The 24,813-nt window shown below is 39.9% G+C and overlaps 1 protein-coding gene and 1 long non-coding RNA gene across 7 annotated transcripts in view; one reads left to right on the top strand and one right to left on the bottom strand.

Moving 5' to 3' along the window:
- PDE10A (phosphodiesterase 10A) overlaps positions 1–24,813 on the top strand; it is a 579,847-nt gene that overhangs the window by 323,137 nt on the left and 231,897 nt on the right. The window lies entirely within an intron of this gene.
- LOC112819594 (uncharacterized) lies at positions 17,463–24,802 on the bottom strand. Its single transcript, XR_003206909.2, has 2 exons — positions 24,512–24,802; positions 17,463–17,881 (listed from the first exon to the last, which is right to left on the bottom strand). It is a non-coding gene; the product is annotated as an uncharacterized lncRNA (long non-coding RNA).

Raw genomic sequence — 24,813 nt, 5'->3', positions numbered from 1 at the left:
AAGAAGGCACACAAATTGCCAATAAGGATATGAAAAGATGCTCATCTTTAGTCATTAGGGAAATGCAAATCAGAACCACAATGAGACACCATCTCACACCTACCACATTGGCTATAATAAACAAAAAATGGAAAATGCATGTTGGTGAGGATGGAGAGAACCTTGCCCACTGCTGGTGGGAATGTAAAACAGTGCAGCCATAAGGGAAAATAGTTTGGGGGTCTTCAAAAAGCTGAACATAGAATTACCATGTGACCCAGCAATTCCACTGATAGGTGTGTACCCAGAAGAACCTAACCAGGGATTAGAACAATTACTTGTATGCCAATGTCCACTGCAGCATTACTACAGCCAAGGGTGGAAACAACCCAGGGGTCCCTCAGCAGATGAAGGGAGAAATGAAATATGGTGTATATATGCAATTGAATATTATTCAGCCTGAAAAAGAAAAGAAATTCTAACACATGCTACAATGTGGATGAATCTTGAAGACATTGTGCCAGATACAATGGGATAAATTTTGTGTGATTCCACTTAGACAAATTATCCAGCATCGGCAAATTTATTGAGACAGAAAGTAGAAGAGGTTACCATCCCGGGGCAGGTGGGGAGTGGAGAAAGGGAAGGGAGTATGTAATGGCTACAGGTTTTGTTCGGGGATCCTGAAAAAGTTTTGAAACGAAGGCACAACATTGTGACTGTCATTACTGCCATTAAATTGTACACTTAAAAATGGTTAAAATGGCAAATTTTATTACAAATTTTTTGCCACAATTGGAAAAATATACCACAAACCATTGAATTGTACAGTTTGAATGAGTTAGTTGTATGGCATGTGAATTATATCTCAATATAACTTTTTTAAAAAGCCCAAATAATAAGAATATTTCAGTGAACCTAGTTGATTTTATGATTCTATGCTTATGTCTGTCATGAGAGCCACCCACCCTCCTCGTACTCTTCCCCACTCCCTGCTTCCCGGGCAGTACAGGTGGCAGGAAGTTTTGCTCAGTGTTCATCCAGTTCCATAAATGGCTTCAGAGATCTACCTGGAGAAGTTTCGATCCCATTCACACATACTCCCTTAATCATTTATTCCACAGAGGGCAGGGGGAGGGAGAGGGGGGAGAGCAAGTCTGTGTGATTCCTGCAAGTCATTATACATTAAATGGTATGGAATTACTAAAATCCATTCTCCACATAATTACAGTTTAAAGTACATTCAAATCAATGTCGAAATAGCCATGCTTGGCTTCTCTGCTTTTGTACTGAAGTTATGAAGATTTCAAGCAACGTGAAGTGGTTTCAGATAATGAGTGTTTCACGTGCAATTTTTCCTAATTGCGAATGAGTTCTCTATATCGACAATGGGGTTTAATTGAAACCAAAATGAAACTAGTACAGTAAAAATGATTTAATATGATAACAATTTATTCTTGTTAGTTTTTAAATTGAAAGCCAATTGCTGCTTCTCAGCTGATTAAAATTCTCAAGTATGCTTGAATTAAGAGAAACCTCATAACTCAAACTAGGCTAATTGAGAGTAGTTTTTAATACTTCTTTGCACTTTACTTGGACAGTTTATAAATTAATTTATATCTCATTAAGAAAATAAAAAAAAAGTTTCAATTTGAACGTGTCACTCAAATGGCTTGTTTCCTGGCTTTTGGAATGCAGGATCGTGATATTTACAACCGGGTTAGGGAAAAGACTTTTGGGTGGAGCCTTATCACACCTCGGGTAGCATGCAGCTTTCTGGAATTCTTTCTTCCTAATTCTGTTTTCATGTTGTTGCCTAAGGAGAACAAAGAATACACGCTATGCAGTGGGCCCTTTGTAGTTAACTTTCTCTGTGTTCCAGCTGATTCGGTCCTGTGCCTTGAGCACGCTGCTGAATGCCGACTGTGTCCCTCACACACTGCACAGACTAACTTTTCAACTCTTAGGAGCTCTGCAAAAGTTCTCTCAATGCTTACTCATCACATCTTCCCACACCATCTACCCACTTGCACATCAAATGTTCTGAAATAGTGTAAAGTCATTTATCTCTGGGTTTAAAAACACACACACAGCATGAAAATCATGGTATCAGGGATTCTGATAACTGTGACAGAAGTCTGGGCCTTTTAAACGCTTCGGTCTGTTGCTCTCAGTGGAGTAAGGGGTCTTTTCAATACCTGGATTTTTTTTAAGGTCAACACTTTGGGTGTTCAGAGCATTGCAATTCTTATTATGGGGAGGAAAATACAATCACAGTACCTCTGTAATTCTGGAGGGTTAGACCAGCTTCGTGGATTTGTGAACTTTACCGCTCTTTGAAGCACCACACTTGAAAAAAACTAAGCATTTTGGGGAGAAGCCTTTTAAATTTTGCTTAAAAATGAGGTGTGCTACTATGACTTCCAACAGAGCAAACTAAGATCACTTAACCTTTTCTGGATAGAAGTAAGTGGAAATTAGTGCCTACTTACACTGTGTCAGGCACTGTGCTGAACATTTTGCCTGGATTATTGTACTGAAGCCGCAGTACATCCTGGTGAGGTATTGATGATTATCCTCTGTGAATATGTAAGGAAAGCGAATGCCCGAGAGATTAGGTCACTTGGCCTGTGAGCACAGGGAGTTTCAAATACCCGGGCAGAGTGGATCCCAGAGTGGTACTATTCTCTTAATTTCTGATGGTTTAAGATTTTTATAATTTACAGTCATTTTTTCTTTGCTATGTTGATGTACCTTTGCATCTCTTTATGATCCAGATAATCAAGGTTTGGCACTAGGTCTAAAGCAAGGAGAATAAGCCGCTTTCAAGGGAAGGATTGAGAAACAGGCAACCTTATTAATAAATTACAGTCATTGGCATCTGGAGTGTTTATCTTCTGTGATGTTTTCCCAACTATGATTCCTTCTTTCTTTTAGTAAATTTAAAATATTTTAATAATTTTGTGCCATTTTTAAAAGTTTATGTTTCAAATGGACTTTCTTTGATAACATTTCTGGCATTTGCTTTTTGCCAGTGTTGAGGTTCTCTGGTTCCCTCTCCCTCCCGCTCCCTCTCCCCGCAGTTCCTCTGTCATAGGCTTAATGGCATAGGGCAGGACCGAGTCCCTTGGCATCTGAAGTGATTATAAAGAAATTTCTTTCTTTATAGGGTTTCTTTCTGGCATGAACTTTTCAACAGCAGGTGCTTTCTGATGGCTCCAATGTATGTGCACGTGTGTATGCAGATGTGTGCATGTTTTACCATACGGATTTTATTAGGTATTTTAGGGTGAAGAAGAAGTGTGTTGGCTAAGGTTGTCTAGGGAATCAGAGCTAATCCCAACCAGAACCAATTATGGGTGTGTGGGTACAGAGAGAAAGAGAAACAGATTGGTTTTAAGGAGTTGGCTCATGTGATTGTGGGGGCTGGCAAATCTGAAATTTGTATGGCAGGCTGGAAGTTCAGGCGGAATTGGTGTTTGTGGTCTTGAGTCCAAATTTTGCAGGGCAGCCCGCTGGAAACTGGGGCAGTGTTTCTGTGTTGCAGTCCTGAGGAGAATTCCTTCTCGGGGGAACCTCAGTCTTTGCTATTAAGGCCTTGCACCGATTGGACGAGGCCCACTACATTATGGAGGGTTGACTGATTTTAATGGTAATCACATCCAAAAATTACCTTCACAGTAACATCTAGACTGGTGTTTGACCAAACAGCTGGGCATCACAGCTTAACTCTCACAGAAGAAAGGAAAACAGTTTAGGAAAAGAACCTATCAGTTAGCAACAATGGGTATGACAGAAGATGAAGGAGAGCCCTCTCTGTGTCTGGGATTTGCTGTACTTCACAGCTTCCATATTCCTTCGCTGATGACGATCATATGCAACCTGCCAAATTTGAAAGGGAAAAGGTCTTTTCAATGCCAGAAGAATCAGGTTTGACCTTCTAAGTTTTATATTGTGAGCATTATCGGCAGTTCATACTTTAAGAAGCTTAGTCATTTTTTAAGCTTAAATTTGGTGAATATCAGTTCCGGTTTTCTCTAAGTGTTATGAATGTATCTTGAAAATACATAGTTTGCTTCACAGTGTAATTTCCATCAGCAACAGATAAATTTGATTAAGGTCTTTTAAAAAGTTTTTTTTTCCCTCAAATACTTAGTGCATTATATAGAATAAGAATTGGAGATAAGAATAAAAGTGTGAGCAATTGTATCTCACTCCACCTTTTTTTGTTCTGATCGGACATCTGTTCTAGAACCAAAAGTTGGGTCCAGAGTAGTCTGGACTCTTCTGTGAAACTCGCCACCATATGAAGCAATGCCCTGCCTTCCTCATCCTCTGCCTTCGGCCAGTCCACCTTAAACTGTATCCATTCTTTTATTAGACATTTTCTCTTTTCTTTGTCCTTAAATAGCTCTGCTCAGCGCTTGACCAGTTCCGGGGCTGCTCTTGGCAGGGAACAGCCGAGTTGGCCACCACTACCTGACTAGGGCTCTCGGGCATGCTTTCTGACATCAGTAAGAGCAGAGCTAACAGGCAGGTGCTCCAGGGTTGAAGTATCCTGAGAGATTATTTGAAAACCTACAAGAAGTATCTCCTCTTCCATTTCTACTACACATCAGCACTTCCCCATATTCAGACAATGCTGGGGTGGTGTGGGGGTCGGAGAGGAAACACAAAAGACAACAAAAAGCTGCTTTGTGTGCTGTCTTTACTGCGTGGATACAGAGACTGGCCCATGGTATTAAAAAAAAAGGGAAAGTATCATGGCCCAGAATACTGAGTAGCATGTCAAGTTTTTAAGTTAGAGAAAAGGAATTGACAGGAAAATAACACAATTAACGGAGAGGAGTAGAGTGATATGAATAGGGAAAAATTGAAATGTGTTCTTAGTTTCTTTGAAATAGATTCTTCATTTTAGAATTGTAGCTTAGTGTATGTTGAGGCCTTGAAAGTTAATGCAGGTCAGATTGCCTGGGTGCTTATTAAATATATCCACTCATGTCATCTCTACAACCTCCCTGTAATCTAGGGATTACAGATGCTACAACACACCAGAGTTTTTGGAACTTGTCCAGGGTACTCTGGGGGGCTGGAACTCACGTTTGTCGGATTCTTGAGGCTGTTCTACACTTGATCAGTACACTGCATGCCTCTCTCAAGCTAACCGGGGGACGAGCCCACAGCCGGGCTGTGCTCCAAGGGCTCTTCTGGTTAGCTACATGGCACTGCACTTCTCCTTGTTCATCAATGCTTACCCAACCCACTGCATTGTCCACGTTTCAGTGGAGGGTTTGCACTTGTAGGTGTGAAGCTCACATGCACAAGGCTATTGCAAGAGGAGGGAAGCCAGTACAAATCACCATGATCTTGCCCCAGGGAGGGGATGGCCAAGGGGGGCCGACTCAGCTGCATATACGACAGTAAGGACACTAAGAGGCCTGAAAAATGTTTGAGTCTCCCTTTGTGGCTCTCCATGTGGAAAAGAACTATGTACTTAGATCTTCTGGCTCAAGTGACTTTCTTCCCTGTGTGTCCCTTCCTTCATATAGACTGTTCTCTCTTCCCGGATGGCAGGCTCTGTGCATGTGGATTGCAGCTGCTTTTATGTCTGACGTTGAGGTGAGCTACTGTGATGTGGGGTGTGAGAAGACAGGCTGGTATGCGTAGGCAACACGACACCACCTCTGGAGAATCCTCAACTGCCTTTTCTATATTTGTGGCAAGGGCAGTTTTCGGGTACAAAGCAGTATCTGGGTTTTAGACTCAAGAATTGCTATCACAGTGAATTCTGCCCCTGTTTCTTTCCTGTGTAACTTGTGAGGTAAATTTTTGTTGAGTAAGAAAACTTCCAAATGACTACACAGTTATATTGGTCCAGGTGGTTTTCTTTTGTACCAGATCTACCGATGTAACAAGTACACATTTAACAACACATATGTGTACATATGTATCTATATATTATTTTTGCTATCATAAAAGCAGGGTCACTATATTCTTCTCTCGTTATTTTATTGATCACTTTTCTAACATTTAATTAATGTGTGTAATTTATTTTAGGGAAAAGCAGCCTTAATTTCTGTGGGATTATTCTACCGTTGACAGTTTACTTCACTACTGAGAATTTGTGCAAATACAGGTGGATCCTTAAGGCAGAAGGGCAATGGCTTTATTCTGCTCTTAAGATTGATTTTGTGAGCAATCTTGAAAAAGAAAAGCAAAGCTGGAGGTATCACAATTCCAGACTTCAGGGTATATTACAAAGCTGTGGTAATCAAAACAGTATGGTACTAAATAGACACATACATCAGTGGAACAGAATAGAAAACCCAGAAATAAACCCACAATTATATGGTCAGTTAATCTTCAACAAAGCAGGAAAGAATGTCCAGTGGGAAAAAGTCTCTTCAAAAAATGGTGTGGGGAAAACTGGACAGCACCATGCAGAAGAATGAAACTGGACCACGTTCTTACACCATACACAAAAAAGAAACTCAGATGGATTAAAGACCTCACTGTGAGACCGTAAACCATAAAAATCCTACAAGAAACCACAGGCAGTAATGTCTCTGACATTGGCTGTAGCAAACTTTTCTAGATATGTCTTTTGAGGCAAAGGAAATAAAAGCAAAAATAAACTATTGAGACTACATCAAAATAAAAATCTGTGCAGCATAGGAAACAATCAACAAAACTAAAAGGCAAACTACTGAATGGGAGAAGATATTTGCAAATGACATAACCAATAAAGGGTTAGTATCAAAAAATATATGAAGAACTTGGGACGCCTGAATGGCTCAGTTGGTTGTGTCTGCTTTTGGCTCAGGTCATGATCCCAGGGTCCTGGGATTGAGTACCACATTGGGCTCCCTGCTCAGCAGGGAGCCTGCTTCTCCCTCTGCCTGCCGCTCCCCCTGCTTGTGCTCTTTCTGTCTCTCTCTGACAAATAAATAAATAAAATCTTTAAAAATATATATTAAGAGCTTATGCAACCCAACACCTCCAAAATGAATAATTCAATTTAAAAATGGGCAGAAGACATAAACAGAGATATTTTTCCAAAGACATCTAGATGACCAACAGACACATAAAAAGATGTTCAACACCACTCACCATCAGAGAAATGCAAATCCAAACTACGGTGAGATATCACCTCGCACCTGTCAGAATGGCTAAACTCAAAACCACAAGAAACAACAGGTGTTGGTAAGGATGTGGAGAAAGGGGAACCCAGGTTCACTGTTGATGGGAATGCAACCTGGTGCAGATGTTGTGGAAAATAGTTTGGAGGCTCCTCAAAAGTTAAAAATAGAATTACCATATAATCCAGTAATTGCACTACTGGGTATTTACCCAAAGAATATGAAAACACTGAATCAAAGGGATACATGCACCCCTATGTTTATAGCAGCATTATTTACAATAGCCAAGATATGGTAGCAGCCCAAGTGTCGAATGACTGATATATGGATAAAGAAGTGGTGTATATATATAATGGAATATTATTCGGCCATAAAAAGAATGAAATCTTGCCATTTGCAATCACATGGGTAGAGCTAGAGAATATAAGGCTAAGTGAGGTAAGTCAGAGAATACCATATGATTTCACTCATATGTGGAATTTAAGAAACAAGACAAATGAGCAAAGGAAAAAGACAAACCAAAAAACAGACTTAAGTATAGAGAACAAACTAATGGTTATTAGAGGAGAATGGGGTAATGGGTAAAATAGGTGAAGGGGATTAAGAGAACACTTACCCTGATTAGCCTGAGTAATGTATGAATCATTGAAATACTAGATTGTACACCTAAAACTTAACACTGTATGTTAACTAAGAAAAAAATATTGATTCTGTTTGGCTGACCCTTATCCTGGCTAAATCACATACCCTCGGCATATCTGTACTGGGAAAGCTGATCAGTGGGTTCTGGCTGACCTGGGACTTTCCCAGTTTCAGCTCAGAGCATCCCATGTCCTGAGAAACCCCTCCTTCCTAGCAAGCGGAAGGGCTGTTCCTTGGTACCAGAAGTTCTGGGGTCCCTGTTCCTCTCCTCCCTCCACTTTAGTACTGATGTCTGGTAGCAGATTAGATGTAAAGGGTCATTTTAAATTGTTCCTATTGAATTGAAGAGGTGTGGCACTACATTAGATATTGTCATTCCTAAAGTTGACCCCTTCCTGATTTCAAGGCACTGTTTCCTTGAGTATTTTGCCTTTGCAGGGGCTCAATTTGCCTAATGGAGTCTGATGATGGGAAGGAACTGTTCCTCTGTAGGAAGCTTTACCCTTTTGGACTTCTGTGCTTGTCCCAGAGCTTCTCCAGTGTTTCAGTTTGATGGAAATGTAACCACACTTGAGAAAGCATTTTCAGTGCTTTTGAGAAAATGTCAATCTTTTGTCATTACAAGTATTTCTAGTACTAAGATACATTGCCTGTCTTCCTCTCTTTTTCTTTCTTTCTTTTTTTCTTTCTTTCTTTCCTTCTTTCTTTCTTTTTCTTTCTTTCTTTCTTTCTTTCTTTCTTTCTTTCTTACTCTTTTTCTTGAAGTTATGCCCCTAGTTTTGATTCTAGGCATCTAATACAAGAATAGCATTGAATCATTCTGCATACACTCAAGAGATGTCTGCCAGTACAATTAAAAAATAAAATATCTTTTCAATAAAATACATTGGAAAAATTATCTATTCCAAAATATTTGTATAAAGAGTTCTGAATTTTTGTGAAAATGCTGGTGGTGCACAATATCGTGCATGCCTTTTTCTTTGTTGTTTAGAAATCAACTGTTTTTCTTTCATTTGTGGAGAAGCTGTAGTGTATTTTGAATTGCTTGGACTCAGGGGAAACTGATTGCAATAAGTTGTCTATTAATGAAATTCATTTGTGCTAGAAGGAAGCTAGTCTTTGACATTCAGTGGCTGTGTAATAATTTGCTAGTAGAGCATTAATTTGGCACCCAGGCCAAGTGCATGTGGCAATGACATTGGCTCTTCTGCATGCATTACCTGTATATTGAAATAGTTAACACAAAGAAACTGTAGAAAACTCCACCAAAGATCCACCCTCTTTCAGCTGTCTGCCTAAAGAAAATGCTTCTCTAAAGGAGTGAAAGCCACTTGGGGAAGAAATGGAATTATTTTTTAAAAAGTGTTTACTGCGGGTGCCAAGAAGCAGTTATGTCCTGAGGTCACGCTGTGGCTGTTGAAGGCTGTTCCCTGGGACCTAAGCCTGCTTCCTTGCTAAATATGTTTAGGGAAATTTTGCCCCTTTGAAACTGGGCTTTGTGCTAGAGACAGCACTTATTTTCAGAATAATTTTATAAATTGGTTCCTGATAGGGTTTGAGTAAGGAGAGTGGGTATACCAGCCACTGCTTACATTTAGTTCTGTTAACTTGCATCCTGTGTCATGTGGATAAGGGACAAATAACACACAGCTGACCTGGAAAATGCCTCGTGTGTAGTTGGAAAGAAAAACAGAGGAAATTCAGTCCAAGCAACTTACTAGAAAGCCAGTATTTCCAAACTGCAAATCAGGCATAAAACTCAAGGAAGAAAATTGAAGTTTGTGGGCAAAAATCAGGATTTTAAAGTATCTAATGTGAATCAATGAAAATAGGTTTTGCTTTATTCCCTTCTGCTTTGGTCTTGAGGGTGTGATGCATACATTCCCCTGCAATGCCGCAAACCCGACGAGAACTTGGGGTTAGATCACAGGAACCAGAAAATGAAAGTGACCACAAACAGGGAAATGGTGTAAGCTCACGGCGGTGGACGCTGAGGGAGGTGCTGGGACAAAGCAGCAGAAGTGGAAGAAGACACTTGAATTGTAGGAAAATAAACTGAGCAGTCACCTAATACAATTAAGCTGAATTAAAGCTTGTTATGCATAAATAGTACTTTGCTAAAAGGAGTTTTAAGATAAAACTTTAAGTATTTTGATACCCCTATCATATTTTAAAAAATGTCAGACTCACAAATCTAATGCTTTATCATTTTTTAAATTCTTTTAAAAATCCAACAAAGTGACACTATCTCATTGCTTTTTCATCAGAGCCTGATAATCTGCCTTTTGCTTCTGTTTGTCACATATGGAAAATATCTAAACTTGTCTTCATCACTTTGGTATCAGAAATATTCAACAGAATTTGTTGAGGGTGTCTGAATAAAGCATGTTTTTAGAAAACTGACATTTAAAATGATACGTTTCACATAATTGTTATGACAATTAGCTACCTTATCAAATTTGCTTTTTCTTAAGATAATGACTGGAATTACACTATTTTATATGTATTTGCAAATTCTGTCCAATGAATTTAACACTTGGCTCGGAGTCCTATTTTATCCCATTCTTTGCTGTGAATAGTTGCCACACTTAGCGTTCCTTATTTCTGTTTGGGAGACTCACTGAATCTGCACAGGGATTTTAACATCTTTTCTCCATTCCGGTTCATTTCATTCAGATAGTTACTGAATGACTCCTGTGTGTCAGGAACTCTTCTAGGTGTGGGAAGTACGACAGTGAACAAAATAAAACTAGTCTCTGTTCCAGAGAGAATATCAGGGAACATCTGGTCCAGGCTTGTTGTGTTGGGGGAAATCCTACTGGAATTAGTCACAGTGAAGCTTGCAAGTAAGGCTTAGAAGATAGGTAGGCGTTAACCAGGTTGGGATGAAGGAAGGTTGGGAGGCAGGGTGTTCTGCAAGAGTCAAGGCCAGACATGAGATGCACTTATGGAGATGCACACATGATCCATGGAGGTCTGTGTGCTTGGAGTTATAGCAGGGAGTTGAGTGGTGCGAGGTGAAGCTGAAGAGGGGATTTGGGATCAGACTTTTAGAAGCCATATAAGCAGTTATTTATTTATTTTTGTATGTGCCAGAGATGCACTTTATTTATTTGTAAATTTTTATTTAATTTAAGCTAAAAAAAAAACCCTCACAAAAAACAGGTCACTCATTTCTCACCCCTACCCCTTGCCTCTTGCAACCTCCAATCTGTTCTCTATCTATGAGTTTGTTTGTTTTTAAGATTCTACATGTAAGAGAGATCATATAGTATTTCTCTTTCTCTGTCTGATTTAATTCTCTTAGCATAATGCCCTTGAGGTCCATCCATGTTACGGCAGATGTCAAAGTTTCATTTTTTTAAGGCTATTGTATATATGTACCAAAATTTCTTTATCCATTCATCCATCAATGGACACTTAGGTTGTTTCCATATCTTGGCTATTGTAAATAATGCTGTTATGAACATGGGGATACATATTATAGTTTTCATTTTCTTTGGATAAAAATCTACTAGAATTTCTGGATCCTGGGGTGGTTCTATTTTTAATTTGTTGAGGTATTTCCATACTGTATTCCATAGTGGTTGCACCAGTTTACATTCCTACAAGGGTTTCTTTCTCTCTGCATCCTTGCCAACAGTTGTTATTTCTTGTCTTTTTGATAATAACTATTCTAAGAAGTGTGAGGTAACATCTCATTGTGATTTTGATTTGCATTTCCCTGATGATTATTGATGTTGAGCATCTTTTCATGTATCTTTGCATGTGGCCACCTGTATATCTTCTTTGGAAAAATTTGGATCTTTTGCCTATTTATTTATTTATTTTTATATAAGATTCTTTTATTTGTTTAGACAGAGAGCACATGGGTTGGGGCAGGGGCAGAGGGAGAAGGGGAGAGAGAGAGAGAGAATCTTAAGCAGACTCCACACTGAGCATGGAGCCTGAGCACGACCCTGATATCATGACCTGAGCTGAAATCAAGAGTTGGACACTTAACCAACAGAGTCACCCAGGTGACCCTGTTCTACCCATTTATTAATCGGATTGTTTTTTGCTATTGAGTTGTAGGAGTTCTTTACATATTTGTGATATTAACCCCTTATAGGATATATGATTTGCAAATATTTTCTCCCATTCAGTAGGTTTCCTTTTCATTTTGTTGATGGTTTCCTTGCAGTGCAGAAGCATTTTAGTTTATGTAGTCCCATTTGTTAATTTTTGCTTTTGTTGTCTTGCTTATGGTGTCAGATTAAAAAAATCCTCACCGACACTGACGTCAAGGGGCTTACCACCTCTGTTTTCTTCTAGGAGTTTTATGGTTTCAGGTCTTATATGTTCAAGTCTTTAATCTATCTTGAGTTAAGTTTTGTGTATGATGTAAGACAGTGGCCCAGTTTCATTCTTTTGCATACATGTGGCTGTCCAATTTTCCCAGTACCATTTATCGAAGAGACTGTCTTTTCCCCATTGTATATTCTTGACTCCTTTGTCACAAAGCAATTGTCTTTGTATGCATGGGTTTATTTATGGGCTCTCTACTCTGTTCCATTGATATACGTGTCTGTCTTTACACCAATACCATACTGTTTTAACTACTACAGCTTTGTAATATAGTTTGAAGTATAGGGAGTGTGAGGCATCCAGCTTTGTTCTTTGTCTTCAAGATTGCTTTGGCTATTCAGGGCCTTTTGTGGTTCCATGCAAATTTCAGGATTGTTCTATTTTTGTGAAAAATACCATTGAAATATTGATGGAGATTGCATTGAATCTGTATATTGCTTTGGGTAGTATGGACATTTTAACAATACTAATTTTTCTAACCTATGAACACAGAATATCTTTCCGTTTATTTGTGTTCTCTTCAGTTCCTTTCACTGATGTCTTTTAGTTTCAATATGCAGGTCTTTTGCCTCCTTGGTTAACTTTATTAGGTATTTTATTCTTTTTGATGCAGTGGTAAATGGGATCATTTTCTTAATTTCTCTGATGGTTTGTTATCAGTGTACAGAAACACAGCTGATTTTTGTATATTGAATTTCTATCCTTCAACATTACTGAATTCATTTCTTAGTTCTAATAGTTTTTTGATGGAGTCTTTAGGATTTTCTATGTAAAACATTATGTCATCTGCAAATAGTGAGTTTTACTTCCTCCTTTCCTTTTTTAAAAATTTACTTATTTATTTTTAATTTTAAATTACTTTAAAGATTTTATTTAATTTTTAAAAATATGTATTTGAGAGAGAGAGCATGAGCAGTTGGTGGGGTGTGGGTGGTGGTAAGGGGCAGAGGGAAAGGGAGAGAGAAACCCAAGCTGACTCCACACCGAACACAGAGCCTGATGTGGGGCTCAGTCTCATGACCCTGAGATCCTTACCTGTGCCAAAACCAAGAGATGAATGCCCAAGAGATGTACAACCCGGCTGCCCCAATTTTATTTTTAAGTAATCTCTACACCCAGTGTGGGGCTTAGACCCACAACCCTGAGATGAAGAGCCATATGCTCCCTTGACTGAGCCAGCCAGGTGCCCCACTTCTTCCTTCCAATTTGGGTGCCTTTTATTTCTTTTTCTTGCATAACTGCTCTGGCTAGGACTTCCGATACTGTGTTGAATAAAAGTGGTAAGAGTGGACATCTTTGTCTGTTCCTGAGCTTTCAGCTTTTTGCTGTTGAGTATGACGTTAGCTGTGGGCTTGTCATAGTTTGTGTTTATTGGGTTGAGGTACGTTCCCTCTATATCCACTTTGTTGAGAGTTTTTATCATAAACAGTTATTGAATTTTGTCAGATGCTTTTTCTATATCTATTGAGGAGATCATATGATTTTTATTTTTCCTTTTGCTATTGTGGTGTATCACATTGACTGATTTGTGGATGTTGAACCATCCTTGCATCCTTAGACTAAATCTCACTTAATCATGGTGAATGATCCTTTTAAAGTATTGTTGAATTCAGTTTGCTAATTTTTTTTTGAGGATTTTTGCATCTATGTTCATCAGGGATATTGACCTGTAATTTTATTTTTTTGTGGAATTCTTGTCTGGTTTTGGTATCAGGGTAGTGCTGGCCCTGTAAAATGTTTTTTTAAGCCTCCCCCCACCCCTTTCTGTTTTTTTGGAAGACTTTGAGAAGGATTGGTATTAATTCTTCTTTGAATGTTAGGTAGAATTCACCAGTGAAGGCTTCTGGTTGTGGGCTTTTGTTAATGTTGGGATGTTTTTGGTTACTGTTTCAATCTTGCTAGTTCAGATTTTCTATTTCATCATGACTCAGTTTGGTAGGTTGTATGTTTCTAGGAATTTATCCATTTCTTCTAGGTTGTCCAATTTTTGGCATAGAATTTTTATAGTTGTCTGTTATGGTCCTTTTTATTTCTGTTGTATCAGTTGTAACATCTTTTTCGTTTCTGATTCTTTTTTTCCTGGTGAGTTTAGCTAAGGGTTTGCCAATTTTGTTTATCTTTTCAACAAACCAGCTCTTAGTTTTATTGATCATTTCTGTTTTAGTCTCTCTTTCATTTATTTCAATTCTAATTTTTGTTATTTCCTTTCTTCTACTAACTTTGGGCTTTATTTGTTCTTCTTTTAACAGTTTTGGCTTCACCTTCAAGTGATGAGAATTGGCTAAAGGTTTTTAAGGATGGGAGTATGAAGAATAACATTAAATTAGCATTTACAAGGATTACTTGGCATTTATGAAGGATGGTTTGGAGGGGCATAATTTAAGACCGAATAGTTAGCACAGTGGAGAAATAATCCAGAAGTGCTTAGGACCTAGCAACTGACAAAAGGGGTGAAAAGAGTGGAGGCGCCTGAGCTGTCTGTGGCATAATTAGCACAACTGGGGCTTGTGGTTGCATGTGGCAGAGATGGGAGGATGGCTGGGAACACAGGAAGACCTCCAGGTTTCAGGTATGGGTATTGAGAAAGGGGTCCCAGGAAAAGGGCCAGTTTGGGGAAGGAGATGTTGAATTCAGTTCAAACTGAATCTGAAGTGTTTGCTGGATAGATGAGTAGAAAGGATAAGCTGGTTTGGTAGTTAATGTAGGGTCTGAGGTTGAAGAGAGAGAAATAAGGGCTGGAGTATAGTTGTTAGTTAAAATATTACCATGTCATTACCTTTTATATTCCTGTTCAGAAGACAAACTTACATTTTGACTCACTTAGATAATTTCGTACTTAGTTGTGACGAATAATAAATTTTATAACTACTTTACAGTTCCTTTGGGCTTCCACAGTGTCTACAAATCGGCAATTTCTTGACTATAATCAATCAAGTTCTCAGTTCATTGACTACTTGAGTTATGGAGTGTGATACTATAAAAAAAATCCGAACACACACAAAGAATATGTAACATTACTCTTGAAAAGGCAGCTTCTGTTGGGAAACAAACATTACCTTCTATTTTACCACATGATACAAGGAACAAAAACAAAGTGAGAGATTTCTTTTTTCAGTTTAAAGTATGCCTGTATTAAGGAAAATTAGTAAATATAAAAGAGCAACCATCTCCTAAATAAAGAGAAAATATCCTTTTTTTGTTTGAATTTTTGAATATATTATGTGTCAGATTTGAATACATTTTTAGCTTTAAGCACTGTTTCTGATTGCAGATGTAGTAAAGGACTTTGCTGATAGTTCTTATGTCATTGTGTTTGAATTTATGCTCTACTGGCTAAAATGGTAAGATTAAGTTTTTGATGTGTGGATGCTTAGATATTTTTATAGTTATTCATGAAAGAAATGTAGTGAGGTGAGACTCTTTTGCTGGAACAGATGCTTTGTGGGCTATTTTAGTAGTTTCTTAATGTATACTTTGATTAGTTTTCATCTTGGTATGGGACAAAACCATAAGGTTTATTTCTCACATCATTTTCCAATGTCAAGGTGGTTTCACAAGTGTATGTGGATAAGGAAAGTATATCTGATGTTTGTTTACATGTGTTGGGTTGGGGAAGGGAATGTAAAGATTCTCCCCGAGGGTTGCCATAGTTCAGAGAAATAGGAGAATAACAAATGTTTCATATCAACAACTACTTTTTATTATTCTTTGAGCAATATAAACTTCATTTGGTCTACTTTTAGATTTATAGTAGGTAATTTAGCATAGATATTCTTGTGTAGATATTTGTTCCTAACAGTATTTATTGTTCAGTGTGTGGTGATCTTTGAAAACCTAAATGAAATTTGCATTGTCTTTTGCATGTTTACAATATATGTGTTCAATACTAGGGAAAAGGTGGTATAGATAAGAGTGTGTAAAAGAAGTAAGGAAAGATAGTATCCAATCTCAGAAGCCAACTGAAGTTGTCTGCAGCAATTAGTGATGGCTGTATAATTTTCAAACAGGATTGGGCAAGTCTTCATAGGCTGGGAAAGAGTTGATTTTGAATGAACGAGCTCAAATAACCTAAACAGTACATGATCTTTGCCACACTTAGAGTTGAATAAAACAAATATAACTTGTTTAATCCAAACATTGTGGCAGGTTTTCTTAGAGAAAACTGTATTCATATGTATGGAGAATTTTCTTCTTGTTGCTTTCAAGGAAATGAAAACACATCATGGGCGCACTGATTATGCTGATAGGCTAGAAGGTGTTTACTCAGAGTCGAAATTAGTTTTAGAGAGAAGGAATCCTATGGATTAGTAACTATTGCTTCTCTTTCTCATGCCCCTTCTGGTAGCAGACCTTGCTCTCCTGCTGGGTTAGAAGGCCTGTGACTTGGGGCTGGCACTGCATAGGGTCCCCTCATCTGGCCCAAGGATTCGACCCCATTAATGCCAGTCAGAGCCCTACTTGTTCCACCCTGGTGGTTAAGCAGGTGCGGGGGTGGGGGCGCTGAGGCATGCGGTCAGTCACGTGCAGGGAGCCTGGCAGTCAGGATAGGTTCACTTACAGTGCAGTAACAAGTGCTCTGAAAATCTCAATGGTTTAGTGTAACAATCCTGGGTTTCTTGTCACACAGAGTTTGCCATTGGACCAGAGGACAGCTTCATACCTTTTGGGGTTTTGTTTTGTTTTGTTTTTGGCTTAGCTACTTATGAGTTGGGATTATTTCTCTTGCAGTTGAAAGGGTTGAGCAACAAACATTGGGATTTTATTCAGTGGAAAGGACACCATTTCAGGAGAGAGTTACAAGCAGAGCCAAGTGTTAAAAACAATATTGGGATTGACTTCAGCACTGGCTTGGGCCCTCGGCTGCTTCCATTAGAAGACTCCTGTGAGTGAAAGCTTGAAGTTGGACTGGCAGAACTCCTTAAGCCAAATAGGAGTTTAAGGGCAGGGACTTAAACCAGAAAAAGGTTTTCTGACTCCTCGTGCTGCCATCTTTCTCTGCTTCACTATCTCTCTCTCACAATAAAGGTTAAATGGTTTTGAGGGCAACTTACTTGTAAAGCACTTAAGAAAAGGAAGGTGTGTGTGAGGTTAGTGCACACAGGAGCAGTGCCTACAAGTAGGCACTGTATTTAAAAATCCTGTGAGTTGGGGTGCCTTGGTGGCTCAGTCGGTTAAGTCTCCGACTCGTAATTTCAGCCCAGGTCCATGACCTCAGGGCTGTGAGATCGAGCCCCGTGTTGGGCTCTGTGGTCAGCGGGGAGTCTGTTTGAGGTTCTCTCCCTCTCCCTCTCCCCTCCCCTCCCCCACTTGTGCGGGCTCTCTTTCTCTCTCAAATAAATACAATCTTTTAAAAAATTCCGTGAGTTATCATTTATGGCAGAAATCAGTACTTGAATTAAAATCACTCTTCACAGAATAGTAGAGCAAGTCTTTGACAGGACAGGCATTTTGGCATTATCTCCTAATGCTCGCAGAAGAAATGCTAGGGTGACCCCTTCTGTGCTCTGTAAATTCAGCTGACACCAGAGACTCTGGAACTCAGGTGGAGATAATGTCACATACATAAAACTCTCTTCATACTGCATCTGCCTGGCCTCAGTCTTTGGGACGTTTTCTTAGGCAGTGTTTCAATTATTATATTAAGGCTTCGTTGTCCACACTCAGTCAAGGATTGGGTAGTGTAGTATAGCCCCTTCCAGGGAGGAGAAACTGCTCTTTGTGACGATCAGTGTCCTATTGTCACTGGGTTTCCAGAAGTTAACTTTTTTCTCCATCTAAGTGGGAAAAATATTTTGAAAAAAATTATTTTGCTATTTCTAAGTTGTGAAGCAAGAAGACAGATAAAATGTGAATACACTTTTGACAAAGTAACAACAGAACAAACATACTTCCTATTGGAATATAAAGAGCCCTACATCGATCCTATTAAATTCCGATATCATGCCGATCTGGGTTCCCAGCACCCAGAGGACCACTGTTACATCGAAAATGTCCCTAACAGTCTCAAACGGCCTGTCTTCCCTGGCCCCAGCTCCTGCAGTCTCCACATCCAGCCGCATCATGCCATACCATAGATGCTCCTCCCCAGACCTGACTTACTGTTCCGTCTCTGCCCACCTGTGTCCATTCCTTCCCTTTTGCCTACCCTCAGCTTTTATCCCATTTGCTGAACCTGGTGCACCTACTCCTCCAAGAAATGCTCTTCCATTCCCACTGTAGTCAATAGTGATGTGATATTTCTGGCTTTTGAGGTAAGATTGCATTTCCCTGCTCCTGTCAAACTTACGATCATGTGAGTTGCTCTGACCAATAAAGTGTGGAAGGAGGTAAGGTGTGCTGCTTAACAGTGGAAGTCTTTTTTTTTTTAAGATTTTATTTATTTATTTGAGAGAGAGAGAGAGAGAGAGAGATCACAAGCAGGAGAGGCAGAGGGAGAGGGAGAAGCAGACTCCTTGCTGAGCAGGGAGCCCGATGTGGGGCTTGATCCCAGGATCCCGGGATCATGACCTGAGCCGAAGGCAGATGCTTAACCAATTAAGCCACCCAGGCGCCCCAACAGTGGAAGTCTTTAAGAGCCACAGTTTCCCATGTTTCCTTCCCCAGGTGGGGTAGTCAGTGATGTTCCAGATGAGGTTGTATTTTGAGTTCCTGAGTGAGAACAAAGTAGAGGTAAATCACCAGAACTTAAGTGGGCAAGTATAGTGAGTGCAAATAAATCATTGGCGTTTTTGGTTTTGTTTTTGTTTTTTAAATATTTTATTTATTTATTTGACACAGAGAGAGCAGGAGAGCACAGGTGGCGGCAGGGGCGGGGGGGGCGTGGCAGAGCGAGAGGGAGAAGCAGGCTCCCGCTGAGCAGGGAGCCCAATGTGGGGCTCGATCCCAGGACCCTGAGATCATGACCTGAGCCTAAGGCAGTCACCCAACCAACTGAGCCACCCAGGTGCCCCCCTTGGTGTTTTAAGTTACTAAGATTCTGGGATAGTTTCTTACTTCAATAAAACTTAGCCCTTACAGGCTGATTGATGCCCGCCCCTCTAATGAGTTTCTTTTTCCTCATTGATACTGTAACTATTGACAGCATTTTTAAGAATATACTGTGTTCCAGGCTGTGTGGAAGGTGCTGTATTTATGTCATCTTGTTAAATATTTTTAGTAGCCCTATACAAAGTTCTTTTCATCACTGTTGCACTTCTAGGAAAACTGAGGCTTGGAGATACAAGTTTGTTCAAGGTCATGCTGTGTAACTCCAAATCCTGTACCTGTAATGGCCTTGCTCTCCCTGACTCACTTAGCTGCACTGTCCAGCAAATATCTATGAGCTCCTGATGTGTGCCCAGCTCTGTACTAGGTCTGAGGATCAAAGCATGAATCAGAAATAGTCCCTATCCACAAGATTAGGATTTTACAGAGAAAAGGAGAAATTTAAGCAATTAAGTACAATGAAATGTTAATAAAAGTGATGCAGCATAGTGGGTGCTGGAAATATTTGGAATCAAAATCTCTTTTTTACTGTAAGGTTTTGGACAATTTCTTACTCCCCTGCCCTCCCAGCTAACCCTTCTGACTTCTATTCTGTCATTCCTAAAATGGGAGAAGTTTCAACATTTTATAAGCTATAAAATGCAGAAGCCTACCTACCTCAAAATAGCATTAGCGTGGAATGCACAAAGCCTTCAAAGTTCCTGGCCCTCAGCAGTGTGCAATACATGGTAGTTCCCACTTGATTTTATTGGTTCAGTGGGAGATTTAGGGAGAGCACAAAGGAAGGAGCATTCCATTTGAGGGAAAATGAGCAGAGAGTTTGATGGAGGAGGTGATGCTTGGCTTGAGTTCTTAAGCAAAAGTCATTTTACTCTCACCAAGGGTAGGAAAGGGAAGTACATCCCAGACTAAGGGAAATAGCATGAACAAAATTATGGAAGATTTAGGGAACTGCAAGAAGTTTATTATTAGAAAAATATGGAGCACAATGGGGGAAATGGTGGGAGATGAGATTTTGGCAGGTGTCCTGGGCAGACTAAGTTGAGTGAACTCTATTGCATAGGCTGTAAGGAACCACTGGAAGGGTTAAGTCTGTGCTGTGGCTTGCTCGCTTGCTTCCTCCTTTTAGTGTGGGTTCTGGAAGTCAAAGGTGGAGTTGAGGGGGTGACAGATGAAGGAAAGGAAGCCAGTTAGTGGACTGCTGTAGAGAGAGAGAGGATGAAGGCAGAGGGGATGGGATGGAGAGAATAGATAGAAGCAATGCTAAGGAATTAAAATTGATAAAGATGTGTTTGTTTATAAAATTTCAGAAGTGAGGGAAAGGAGGAGCCCAGGAGAGCTACCAAGTTTTGGATTTGGTGAACTTGAGTGAGAAGTTTGTACTAAAGATGAGGAATGCAGAAAAGTGCTGTTTTCTGAGTGCTTTTTAACTGTTAATTTTTTTGTGTGTCGGGATTATTCACTTAGAAAACTCAATGATGTGAACAGTGTCCAAAGTAAAAGGAGAAATCCCACTCCCCTATGTGACCTGGTAGTTTTTCCCCCACATGTTTTCAACCACATGCATGTGTAATGATCACCTCAAACAGAAATAGTACCTTTTGCAACATTCTTTTGTCATTTAATAACCTAGGATGAGCAGCTTTCCAGCTTGTTCCACTTAAGTGCACAGAGATGGAACTCCTTCATTCATTAGTGTAAAAAGGTAAGTAGTATACTATTCCATTAGGATATTCCGTTTATTTATGTTTGCACTTGCAAGTAACGCTACAAAGGACACTTTGTGTATCTATCTTTGCATGCTTTTGACAGTACAGAAACAATTTTTTTAGAAGGTAAGTTCAGTTTTGTAATGCAGCGTCTGGGGTAGCCAGGTAACGGGCATTCAGGTGCATATGTCAGCTAGTCAGTTGGGTCAGAAGGGGCTGATATTTAGAAGAGAGAGCTGACCTGCTGTCAAGTACGTACGTGTAAGATGTCAAAGTGTCAATAGTGCTTGAAGCTACAGATAATGATTTACTTATTGAAACTAGTTATTTGGTGCCTAGTATTTATCAGGTACTGTGTTATGTTTGGGATACAATGGCCACTATCCTCACTGAGCTTTACTGCAGAGTGAGGAAGAAGGGAATTATATGAATAGTTACTTGGTAAATTTACTGTTAAAATTGTGATAAAGGCTACAAAAGGGAAGAACTGGTGCTAGGAGGGAACCTAATTTTTAAATTCAGTGGTAGGGCAAAGCCTCCCTGATTGTCACACATTCTTCTTCGCTAATCCTAAATACTATTTTCTTTACGTACATGTCTTGAATGTTGTACTTCCCATGTATCCCAGAAGGAACCAGCTCTGTAAGAATTGGCTTAAACAAGTAGAAGTTTTTCCAGTTTGGATGGTAATTGGTGTGGTTTTATTGCCTGCTTCATCTAATTGGGAGATAAGTGTTCCATTGTTTGCTTATACAACTTTTTATTTATTCATTTCCCAGTGGATAAACATTCAGGTAAAAGCTGCTTTACAGACAACGTGGGATTTGCCTTTCCGCTGCATTTCTAGTACTGCTTCTGTTTTGTTGTCATTGAGCCAAATGCTGCCACCAAGTCGCTCCCTGGAGGAGCACCCCTCCCATTCCAGCAGGTGTACTGTCCCTCCCTGACCTTTCTGCAAATGCCTATTATCTGAACAGTGTGGGAGGGGCTTAGAATCCTAATGCCTTAGGAGGAAACACTGTATCTGAGGACTGAGCACTTACAGGAGGATTCCCCTTTCTTACTCCAAAGGCTTCCCATTTACGGGTACTTACTGTTTTGACTAGAATCCTTTCAGCTACAACATGGGGTGTTAGAACTGTCATTTTTGCTACTTAATTTTTACTTCTCTGATTTTATGTTTTAATTATTTCTTGGTAACAATGCAGGTTACGTTGCCTTGGCCCTTATGTCACTTAAGTATGATACTAGTTTATAATAAATATCAGTGAGTTTTTAAGGAGTTGTCACAGGCTGTAAGCCCATAACCTTTTGGTACATGTATTTTTCCTCAACATGGCTGCACAGCAGGATCCTGTGGGAGAGCTTTGATTGCTGTTCCAGACTTATTCATGCAGACTCGTCAGATAATATATTTAAAAAAAGATGCTCATGGGTTACCAAAGGTGTTTTTAGATATATCTAAAAAGGAGGCATGTCATATGACATAACTGTTTTGTTCTTTTTAACATGAAACTTGGTTGTTAGTTATCTCCCTTCTGAAAGTTAATTTTGTTTTCATATTGGGGGAAAAACAACTTCTGATATCACATAAATAAATATAATACAGACTAGCTTAGACTTTAGCCATCTATCTTTCAGTGAGAGCCTTGCATTGTATAAAGTACAATTTAGGAGCACTGGATTTTTGTGAGGTTGAACTTTATATTATAAGGATGCCTTCTTTATGTAAAAGGACACAAAAATATCTCACTTTTGCAAATATCACCAAAACTCCTCACTCAGGTCTTTCTCAGCACCTTGGCAGGGGCCTGTGCAAGTGCTAGGCCTTGAAACTTTGCTTCCTGGTAAATCTTCCCCTACTCCAAAATATTGTTCCCAGTTACTTTCCACAGTGACCAAATTGCCTGTTTGGAAGGACACTCCAGTGGTACATATATTAATTAGTCACAGAGGCCCAGTTGTCCTGGGACAACTCCTGTGGGCGGCAGCTGAATCTCTGAGTATTTGGTTGAGAAAGAGTGTGACACGGGTTGGAGTGATGGGTGGGTCCGGGACTGGTTTAATGTCTGTGTCATCACTGCCTGACGCCTTAGCTGGAGTTGCTTTCTTGACTTATTTTCCTGTCCCTGTAAAAGCTTATGGAGACTACTGGGGCCGGGCAAGTTGTGCAGAGAGGAAAGGCTGCGAGGAAAGTACAGACTGATCTCATCAACCTGCTTTGCGCAGTATACCCTGATCTTAGTGTTTTCTTCAAAAAATATTGACTGTGAAAGCAATTTTCTCCTTCATTTTCGGACATCTACCATATAACAGTAATTATTGCACCCAGGATAAAGTTGGATTCCATACTGCAGTCATAGGTAAGGCTCTTCAGTATAGAACTCTTCATATTTACAGAGACTTTGAGAAGAGACAGTATAATCAGAAAGTAGTATTAATAAATTAGGCAGGCATGAGAGATGTACTGGTTATTTGTGCACGGGAGGGCAAATAAAAACATCGGAGAACAACTAGCCTGACTAATTGATGTAAATTCTCTGAAGGACTAAGAAGTTGTCTATTAGCAAGTTCTTCGTGTAAAAATGTCAGGGAATGGGGCATCTAGAGACGAAGAAGTCTTAAAAGTAATCACTCTTCTGAAATGAATTTGAAGGAGAGGGCAACTGGGTCTTAAAAAGTATTGGAGTCTACCAATTTTTTTTAGAGAGATTTTATTTATTTATTTGACAGAGGGAGAGCATGAGCAGGGGGAGCAGCAGAGGGAGAAGCAGGCTCCCAGCTGAGCAGAGAGCTGGACATGAGGCTCGACATGGGGCTCGATCCCAGGACCCTGGGATCATGACCTGAGCCGAAGGCAGACGCTTAACCAACTGAGCCACCCAGGCGCCCCTGGAGTCTACCAATTTTTGTGCATTGGCTTCCTCCTTTCCATCTCCTAGGGCAGTTGTAAGCATTGCATATTATAATGCCAACTGACATAAAACACTGCATAGCACATAGCAAACACTCAGTAAAGTTAGTGTAATACAGAACTGTTTGCAAAACAAAATATTAATGCTATTGCATTTGAGTAGCTAGAGGAAGAAATATGAGATCATACTTAACTATAAATCTTTGAACACTAGATTTGGCTAATAGTGCTTTCTGTATCGGTATGTTTAAAGAATTAATTCATTTGTGAGGCCAGAGTGGAGGGAATAGACTAGGAGCAATATTTGAAATATTAGTGTGTGATTATGTGTGATACAATCCTGTCAGAGTGGTTGGAGGCAGCTTAGTAGGCCCTGTGGATACCTCTGTGGGCACGTACTTCTTCTGTGTCCTTGATTAAGTGGTCTCGGGACCTTTACTGAGTATGTGTTGTATGAGTGAAAGGTGTGATGAGGAAGTACATGCATGTAAGTCTGCCGATGGGATGCTCAGTGGGATCCAGAGAGAAAGGTAGGGTGAGGAAGTGAAGAGCAGGGAGGCTGGCAGGATCTTCCTGGAGCGGACGATAGAGGAGAAAGGGAGCTCTGATCTTATAACACTGAGCCCAGTAAGAAATATTGGTTATGCTGTCAACTGAAGGACACATTAGGGCACACACACACACACACACACACACACACACACACACAATTTGGTTTCTTAAATAGAAGCAAAGCCCCTCAAAAGACAACCCACTTTCTCATCGGATTAAGTTTTACCCTGATCTTAAAACCTCACCTTACAGAGAACTCATTCACTGCCATTTTCAGACAATCGTGCTTTAGAACTGTGCACTGGCTGGCCACTCTCTCTCGACGAAGTGGTTAGCATGTTGGGGATGCTGCAGGCCCTCCTGGCAGCATGTCCCCACGTCGCGCTGAACACCCAGGAGTCTTCCCTGGATTCCCCGAGGAGTGAAGGTGATGGACTGTCAGGTGTCAAATTCTCATTTGGGTGGGAAGTGTTGATTGAGAGAGATGAAAGCCTCTGGCTGGGGAGGGGCGGGTGAGGTGTGGTGAGGCTTACATTCCATGGTTGGA

The sequence above is a fragment of the Callorhinus ursinus genome, unplaced genomic scaffold (assembly GCF_003265705.2).
Source record: "Callorhinus ursinus isolate GAN/ISIS: 27379988/994484 unplaced genomic scaffold, GSC_fseal_2.0 scaffold6, whole genome shotgun sequence".
Lineage (NCBI taxonomy): Eukaryota > Metazoa > Chordata > Mammalia > Carnivora > Otariidae > Callorhinus > Callorhinus ursinus.
The sequence above is the reverse complement of the archived record's forward strand: the minus strand, read 5'-3'. Positions and strand labels throughout refer to the sequence as shown.